Here is a 9780-nt window from a genome sequence, read left to right as displayed (position 1 = left end):
TATTTTTAAATATTATTAATTTTTAAATATTACGATTTTAATTTTTTAAATTTTAAAATATTTTATAAAAATAAATTCAAACTTTATTTTATAAAAATATTTTAAAATATTTTAATTTTTTTTGTTATGTATTTGGTTACGATTTAAGTGTAGAGTTGTGAAAGTAGTATAGAGTTTCGAGTTATGTGTTTGGTTATGAATTTTAAAAATAATTTCTTAATTGAGTTTTGTTTTATGTGTTTGGTTACGATTTGAGTATACAGTTGTTTTTAAATTTAAAATATTAAAATTTTAAATTATTTAAATTTTTTGAATATTTATTTTAATTTTTTACTTATTAAATTTTTTAGATTATTTAAATTATTTAAATATTTATGATTTAAATTTTTTGAATATATATTTTGAAAAAAAATTTGTTTCCTTTGTAGTATTTTCAATTAAAAAATTCATTAATGTTATTTTCTGTTAATAATAAAAAAAATTATTGAATTTAAAAAAGAATTTGGTTATGAGTGTTGATCAGAAATTTCAATAGTGTGAAAGTAGTATGTTTTATTATGAGTTATAACAATTTGAATTAAGTTTTGAAAACTCTTTCCAAAACCCATAATCAAACAAACTTTCTCACATGTCAAATCAAACTTTCAAAATTCAATTTCACACTCAATTCAAAACTCAATTCAACACTCTATTCAAAAATCATAACCAAATAAATTTTCTACACTCAAATCATAATTTCAAAACATACAAACTCAAAATACAACTCATATTCTCAAATCATAGTTAAAAAACCTTACCAATCATAATTTCAAAACACACAAATTCAAAAAACAATTCATATTCACAAACGGAACATGAATTTCTCTCCAATTAGTCAACCGTACTAGATGGTACAGCCCAATCTCGTGCGGTCACCACATGGTTTGTTATCATAGTTAGCCATCTTCATCTTCACAAGTTTTGATCATTCAAGAAAAAAGTTAGATTAATTTGATAATAATGTCATTTTTCATATTAATTTTGTAGTATATTAGTAATATTATATTTATCATTTATATTTTTAAATCAATAAAATATATTATCATTAATTTTATTTTTTTTAATATATATTAGACGATTATGACTATTGATTGATTTTTTAATTTTTTGTATTTCATAGATGAATTATAGACATAACTAGGTCTTGAAAACCAATTGAGCTAATTAACAAAATAGGTCCCGCCATGACAAAAACAATCAACTTAACTGGACGATTCAATCTAATTCTGAACAAAAAAAAGGGTAGCCTCCTCATAAATAAGACCCTCCCCCCCTTCCACGGTCGGCCACCCTCTACGATCGGCCCTCTTCATGGTCGGCCCCTCCACTCGGCCACCCTTTACGGTCGGCCCTCCTCATGATCGGCCCCTCCACTCGGCCACCCAACACGGTCGCCCCTCCTCACGGTCGATCCATTCCCTTGGTCATCCCTACCGATCGGCCTCCATCCTGCCGATCTCTAACAACCCTCATCTTCGTCATTAGTATTCCCTTTGTTGAACTAAAGCTACACTGGGGAATGGGGGACTACTGACGTGGTTAGGCCCATAAAGGCCATAGCCCACTACGAACAACTCAAGCCCATCACTTACAACCCAATACATAAGCCAATTGATGAGGTCCAGAACAACTGGAAACCAACATGACACGAATGACCAATAATACTTAGGCACGTGGCAGGCAAAGGGCAAGCCACATCAGCAGACAAAGATCTGCAAAGTTACTGCCACTACACATCGCTATTAATGCAGCCCCTCACAGCATTTATTACGACAATACCTCTCCGTCGAAACAGCACGCCCTCACCCTGAACAAGGTAAGCTACAGCATAGATTTTTGGCTAAGGTGACAGGTCGGAAGGGACAACGAAATGATGACCAAAGGATATAAGTAGATGTTGAAGACAAGAAGAAGGTTAAGCTTTCTATCTCTAATTCATATCTCTACATTCCACTTCTCCCTCTCTCTAACTTGCTCGTCGGAGGGTTCGCTGGGGGACACTCCGTTCCCTGTTGAACTCTTATGCAGGTTCTCAGGTGGGCTTGACCACTCGGATATTGGCTTGACGTGGATCAGTTCGACCTGTTCTACCAAGAACCCGTTGTATCATAACTGTATCATCAGTTGGCGCCGTCTATGGGAAGTCGCTTTGCTTCGCGCGCCAGTTGTGCTCATTGTCACCGGGGACCCTGTTCTAATAACCTTTCCTGTTACCCATCAATGTGTATGGTCACGACTAGATCCATGGCTTCTCACCAAAATGCCGCCGACCATCAAGCCGACCTCCCCAATCCAAACAACCCACCACAGTATTTCATCGAGCTTACCAACAGCATCAATTGCATGGTCGAGTAAAACCAAGCCCTGATAAACGCTCTACTCCAAAGGGACCTTCCTATGCCTCCTCCACCACCTCCAGATATTCCGCCCAACCAAGAACGAGCTTTGAGCCACACTATCCCGCAGCCCTATCCACCCAACTTGGAAGGCCTGCAACCTCCTCCTCCTCGTATAAATCCACTACCTCGACCCCCGCATCCATCGGTCCTGGCACCAACCCCTGAGGGGGAAGCCAGTAACGTCCAACCCCCGCTCCCTTCCGGTGATGATAACATCCCTCTCTGGGATGCAGAACTCCGAGCCATGAAGCTCTAACTCCAAGGGGTCATGCAGAACATCCAGCATAAACCCTCTACCACAACAAAAACACCATTTGTTGCCTCCATCCGAGACAAACCTCTACCCCCCAAGGTCAAAATGCCCACCATCGACTCTTTTGACTGCACAACGGACCCAATCGACCATCTGGAGACCTATAGTACCCTCATGATCCTCCATGCATTCCCTGACGAGATCATGTGTCGAGCTTTTCCCGTGACACTGTGTAAACGTCCCCGAACGTCCCGGGAGGAAATCTCTCCCGTTTTGTTCAATGGGCTCACTACAGTTCAGGACTCAATGTCACGGTCCTGTATCTAATCTCGCAGAGTGCAATGCAAGACCGATGAAATCATCAAAGAGTCCAAATCCGGCAAATCGTTTTTGAAAATAGATTTTCTGAAAGAAGTGCCAAACATGGACTGCTTTGCCAGATACAGAGTCGCCACCTAAATATTTTATTTTGAGAAATTTAGGAAACCCTGAATCGTTGCCTAAGGCCACGTGTCCGTCATTACCAAAGTTACTTCGGCTCGGGAACTTGGGTACGATTGGGGAAGGTCACTTCGTGAGCACCCCCGTTCGCCCGATCAAAGATCGGCCTCTACTAACCATGATATCTAGTTTTGAAAACATTATGCGTTTTTATTCCGGCTATTAGCCTAGATTTACTATGTGATGCGCACAGCATACAAGTATAGACTGGGTCGCCTGAATTTGAACGAAACATCTCACGTTTGTTTTGAAAACGGTTTGATGGTGCTACCCGCAAGTAGGCGTAAATGTGGATTTGCCACCCCCAGGTGGGCTTAGAAAACAAGGTGATTTGCCATTAGCTAGTGGGCTCAAAACTCACAATTTGATCAATTGTTCCAATCCAAATAACCCAACCTTCGCCCACAGGCATTCAGACAGGTATATCATATAAGCAAATAGTCTCATGGTAAGTATGCTATCATGGAAGTCACTCACATACATGCAAGGATGTTAAAGCATAAGTACTTACCGAGTACTCCAAGTCAAAACAGAAGCTATGTTAGAAATCCATGCATGATCCTAACTATACAGAAATGCCTAATGCAAAACATGCAAAATGCGACTAAGATAGGCTCGGCTATTCTAAAGATGGCATGTGATGATGCTACAGCTAACACGTATTCAATTTGGAATTGAAATACAAATGCAGTTAGTATTGTGCACCGAGACCGGTGCATGCAATACAGATGAATGAATGCAAACATGCTATCATACTGTATGCTAATTGAAACATGCCCTAATCTAACCATCATAAGCAGGTAAATAAAAGGGAGAAAGACGTGGGGTTGTGTAGACGTCCCCGAACGCCCCCGGGAGGAACGAGCTTCCGTTCTGTTCATATTGGGGTCACTACAGCTCAGGACTCTCAAATTTGTCAGGGTTCTAAGTCTGAACCAAAGAGTCCAAATCCGGCAAATCGTTTTGAGAAAAAACAGATTTTTGAAAGAAGTGCCAAACATGGACTGCTTTGCCAGATACAGAGTCGCCACCTAAATGTTTTTTAATGGGAAATTTAGGAAACCCTGACTCGGTGCCAAAGGCCACGTGTCCGTCATCACCAAAGTTGCCTTGGCTCGGGAACTTGGGTACGATTGGAGAAGGTCACTTCGTGAGCACCCCCGCTCGCCCGATCAAAAGATCGGCCTCTACTAACCATGATATCTATTTTTAAAAACATTATGAGTTCTTATTCCGGTTATTAGCCTAGGTTACTATGTGATGCGCACAGCATACAAGTATAGACTGGATCGCCTGAATTGGAACAAAAACATTTCATGTTTATTTATTTGAAAGTGGTTTGATGGTGCTACCCGCAAGTAGGCTAAGACGTGGATTTGCCACCCTCGGGTGGGCTTAGAAAACATGATTTTGCCACTATCTAGTGGGCTTAAAACACACATTTGATGAATTATTCCAATTCAAATAACCCAATCTTCACCCACAGGCATTCAGGCAGTTATATCACATTAGCAATTAGCCTCATGGTAAGCATGCTATTCATGGCAGTCACTCACACGCATGCAAGGATGCTAAAGCATAAAACTCACCGAGTACTCCAAGCTAAAAAAAGAAGTTTATTAGAAATCATGCATGATCCTAAATATACAGAAATGCCTAATGCAACACATGCAAAAATGCAACTATAGCAGGCTCGGCTATTCTAAGATGGCATATGAAATGCTACAACTAACATGTATTCAATTTGGAATTGAAAGTACGATGCAGTTAGTATGATGCGCCGAGCCCGGTGCATGCAAAATAGATGAATGAATGCAAACATGCTATCATACTGTATGCTAATTTAAACGTGCCCTAATCTAACCATCATAAGCAGGTAAATAAAAGGGAGAAAGACGTGGGGTTGGAAGACATACAACACACACACGCACACTTATTACAGTTATGCCCTCGCGCAGAGGGTCCAAATAAATAATACAGTCCCAAATAAAAGAATATTACAGTCCAAATATTACAGTCCAAATAATATACAAATTCCCAATTAATTAACAAATTAACTAAGAAAGCTGTAAAACTGGCGTGCAAGCCAGGGACCGCCTTGCTTCTGATGGATGATGCATGTCCGGGTTGTCTTGCGCGGAAATCCACCGGGATGCCCCAATTAGCCTCTGTTTAGCAGTTTATTCTTGGAAAGCGCGCCGAGCCCCGGAAGACTGCTGATTCTTCATTTTGCTGCAACAGAGAGCAGGAAAGGGGCATAGCAATGTATTTTCACAGATATATGCATGCCTCGATCCTCGTGCCACCAATCACGCATATCGATGCATGATGGCAGAGGGGTCGAAATGTGCAACTCAATATGGAATGAATGCACACGAAAACACAACCAAACCTAACTCCATCATGGGTAATCCGGAGTGTCGGTGACTAGGGAATTGAGATACATTCCGTCACTCGGAGTACGAAATGCACCTCGTTTCCCGTGCCCGGGCTAACTCTTATTCCGAACACAATGCGATATGTATGACATGCATGAATGCAACTAAGATACAGCATAGCATGCACAATGCTATGAAAATGAGATGCCTCGAAGTGTGTGCGCACGGGCACGCAAACCAAGAAAATGCATGAATGCGATCTAAGATACAACCTAGTATGCACAATGCTATGAAAATGAGATGCCTCGAAATGCGTGCACACAGGCACGCAAATCAAGAAAATGACATACGCAATGCAAATGATATGAAAATGCGATATGGGCTTACACTAATATGAGAGAGACTCAGCCACACTCACATAAGAGGCCGATGGATGAAAATGAAGTGCCTCGAAATGCATGCACATGGGCACGCAAACCGAGGCAATGGCATATGCAATGCAATGGCATGGAAATGGCATATAGAATGCAACATGGACTTATACTAACATGAGAGAGCCTCAGCCGCACTCACATAAGAGGCCGATGGATGAAAATGAAGTGCCTCGAAATGCGTGCACACGGGCACGCAAACTGAGGCAATGGCATATGCAATGCAATGGCATGGAAAAGGCATATAGAATGCAACATGGACTTATACTAACATGAGAGAGCCTCAGCCGCACTCACATAAGATGCCGATGGATGAAAATGAAGTGCCTCGAAATGCGTGCACACGGGCACGCAAACCGAGGCAATGGCATATGCAATGCAATGGCATGGAAAAGGTATATAGAATGCAACATGGACTTATACTAACATGAGAGAGCCTCAGCCGCACTCACATAAGAGGCCGATGGATGAAAATGAAGTTCCTCGAAATGCGTGCACACGGACACGCAAACCGAGGCAATGGCATATGCAATGCAATATGGCTATGCAAACATGTTAATGGGATTGCAGCATCGAAAAGTGGGGGAAAACAGCCCCGAAATGAGGCGAAAACACACCCGATGCGAGGAATGGTCTCGAAACATGAATTTTGGGACCCGAAATGGCCTATGGCTATACCAAACATGCACAATATGGATATGCAATGAATAGACAGTAGCAAGGCAGCCCCAAAATTAGCATTTTACCAGCACAAATCATGGCCAAACAGCAAGCAAAGATAGGGCAACAATGGCATGCAAAAATGGCCTTAAACATGAGGTTATGAAGCAACTCACAGCTGCTAATTCCAAACAAGTTAGGACCCTTCAACAACATTGAAGAGGGGCCAAAAATAAGCATATTTTCAGAACTGTAAAAACCCTAAAAACAATCATAGACAAGGCTAAGTTCTTATGCAAGAAAAAGGGCCAAAAGGTGGCCAAAGAGGCAAGTGGTATATGCAATGCCCAAACTGAAAAATTCCCTTCTACAACATTGAAGAGGGACCAAAAATAAGCATATTTCCAGAACCGTAAAAACCCAAAAACAGTATACAAACATGCTAGAAATGCAATGCAAAATAAGGCTCAAAAGAGGCTATAACATGAGGTATGCAAAATATTCCACAAATGGCCAAAGACCCTTGATGAAACATGAAGAATGGGCCAAAATAAGACTATTTTCAGAACTGTAAAATGGCCAAAAACAAAAGCATGATAGGCTAACAAAACATGCAAGAATGGGGACCAAAAGAGAGATACAACATGAAGTGGCATATGGAGGTCCCAAACCATGAAAGGACCTAAATGAAACATGAAGAATGGACCAAAATAAGACTATTTTCAGAACTGTAAAATGGCCAAAAACGAAAGTATGGTAGGCTGCCAATTTATGCAAAAATGGGGGCCAAATAAGGGATATAACTACAAGTGGCACATGGAGGCATCAAATGGTAAGGGGCCCTTCAACAATGTTGAAGAAGGGCCCAAAATAAGCACATTCACAGATTACATCATGCTCAAAAACAGATTACTCATGGGCCAAAAATAGCATGCAAGATTATGACATATAAGAGGATCAATGAAGCAAGTGCATCATGGAGGACTCAAACAGGGTTGAGTCCTTAATGAAAAGTGAAAATGAGCTCAAAAGAGGGCCACTTTCAGTTAGGGCCGGAGCTTGAAACAAAAAGCATATAGGGCTTATAAATGGATCAAGAAAAAGGGTCAAAAGAGGAGAAATGTCACTCACCCTTGAAGACTAAAGCTTTTGTTGCTTCTTGGACCAATTTGCAGCTCCTTTAGCCTTTGAGAAGCCCTCCTTGTTGCTGGAAATGAAGTGGTGATGGTAGAGCTTGGTGGTGATGAAGAAAACAAGGTGTAGGACTTAAGGTTTTTTAGGGAAATGAGAAGGATGGAGGGAGATATGGATCTTGAGGCTTGAAGAACAAATTTTCCAACCCCCAAAATAAACAAAGGCAGCTGGTTATAAGGACCAAAAGGAGGGTGTAAAGGTGGGGCAAAAAGGAGGTAAGCTTTCCCCCACAAAATATCCCCCGGATTGGGATATTTTCTGGGGGAAACAGCTGCACAGCTGTAAAGTACCAAGCATGAGGAACATGGCCGGCCCCTTACTTTTGCTGCAGGTGGCCGGCCGGCCACCCCCCCTAGCCGGCCAGCTAGGGGTCAAAAAGGTCAACTTGAAATAGTGGCCGGCCACCACATATTGGTGGCCTCCCAGGTCTCCTCTTCACAACCCTGTGGTTCGAATTTGGAAATTCTAAAACAGGAGAGAGAACAAGCCAATTTTAGGAGGGGTTCAAAAGGGTCAAATGGAATTAGTGGCCGGCCACCAACTTTTAGGGTCCTCCCAAGTATGTACATCACAAATATGTGGTTTGGGGGTGAAGAAAGTGGCTCTAAGGTGTTCAACATTAGCCCGGAAGGAGGGGTTCAAAAGGGTCAGGTGGAATTACTGGCCGGCCACCAACTTTTAGGGTCCTCCCAAGTGTGTACATCACAAATATGTGGTTGAAAGTTCAAGAATGTGGCCCCAAGGTATTCAACATTAGCCCGGAAGTGTGAAAAACGGGCGCTGGAGGGCGTCGGAGGATGTATAACTGGTTGCTGCTACAATTACTGGCCTCCCACCCTTCAGTGACCTCCCCGGTGATAAAACAGAGGTACCTGCCAAAAATGAACGAGAACCGATGCAAAACGAATGTTCGGGGGCCAAAACACGCAGTTCGGGGTCCCGAAAATGGGCTGTTAAGCACCGAAAGTGGCATTCGGGCACGAAGTGGGTTTCTCAGACCCCAATGTCCCTCAAAAGGGACTAGAAAGGAAGTATGCCAAAAATCAGAACAAATGGAGATGGTTAGGTGGTCTCGAACCGAGGCGCACGGCCAACGATTCCGAAAAACCGGAAACCGGACTCCGAAATGGGCAAAATGGCCTACGACCACGAAATGTAGCCTACGGACATTGAGAGATGGTCTACGGGACCTCTCCCTTCCCTCAGGAAAAGAAACTGAGAAAACCAAGCCTGGTTCGCAAACCGAGGCAAAGCACAAAAGAGGGTTCGGAAGTCCGGAGGCAAGGCTCACGGCTGCGACTCTGAAACTTCTGAACGAGCACAATATACAACATCACCAAGCGCTCAATCAGTGACGTCTGAGTCTTAAGGTCGGTCAAAAATGGGGTGTCTACAGGTTGGAAGACATACATCACACGCACGCACACTTATTACAGTTGTGCCCTCGCTCGGAGGGTCCGAAAGAATAATGCAGTCCGAATAAATAATTACAGTCCGGAATGAATAATTAAATATTACAAAACCCTAATCAATTAACAAATTAACTAGGAAAGCGATAAACTAGCATGTAAGCTTATGGACTGCCTCAGCTCTGTTCCGAATGGTGGAATGATGCATGCTTGAATTGCCTGGCGCGAAAATCCATTGCGATGCCCCGATTTGCCTCTGTTTGCAATTTTTCTCGGAATATTGTGTAAAGCTCCAGAAGGCCGCTGATTTATGATTTACTACAACAGAGAGCAACAAAGGGGCATGGCAAAGTATTTTCACATATGTATGCATGACTATTCTTCGGGGAGTGTAGTCCTCGATCCTCGTGCCACCAATCACGTATATCGATGCATGATGGCCGAGGAGTCAAATTGCACGACTTGATGTGAAATGAATGCACATGAAAACACAACAAGACCTAAACTCTATCATGG

The sequence above is a fragment of the Camellia sinensis genome, chromosome 11 (assembly GCF_055761805.1).
Source record: "Camellia sinensis isolate YWXY chromosome 11, ASM5576180v1, whole genome shotgun sequence".
NCBI classification, from domain to species: Eukaryota; Viridiplantae; Streptophyta; class Magnoliopsida; order Ericales; family Theaceae; genus Camellia; species Camellia sinensis.
The sequence above is the reverse complement of the archived record's forward strand: the minus strand, read 5'-3'. Positions refer to the sequence as shown.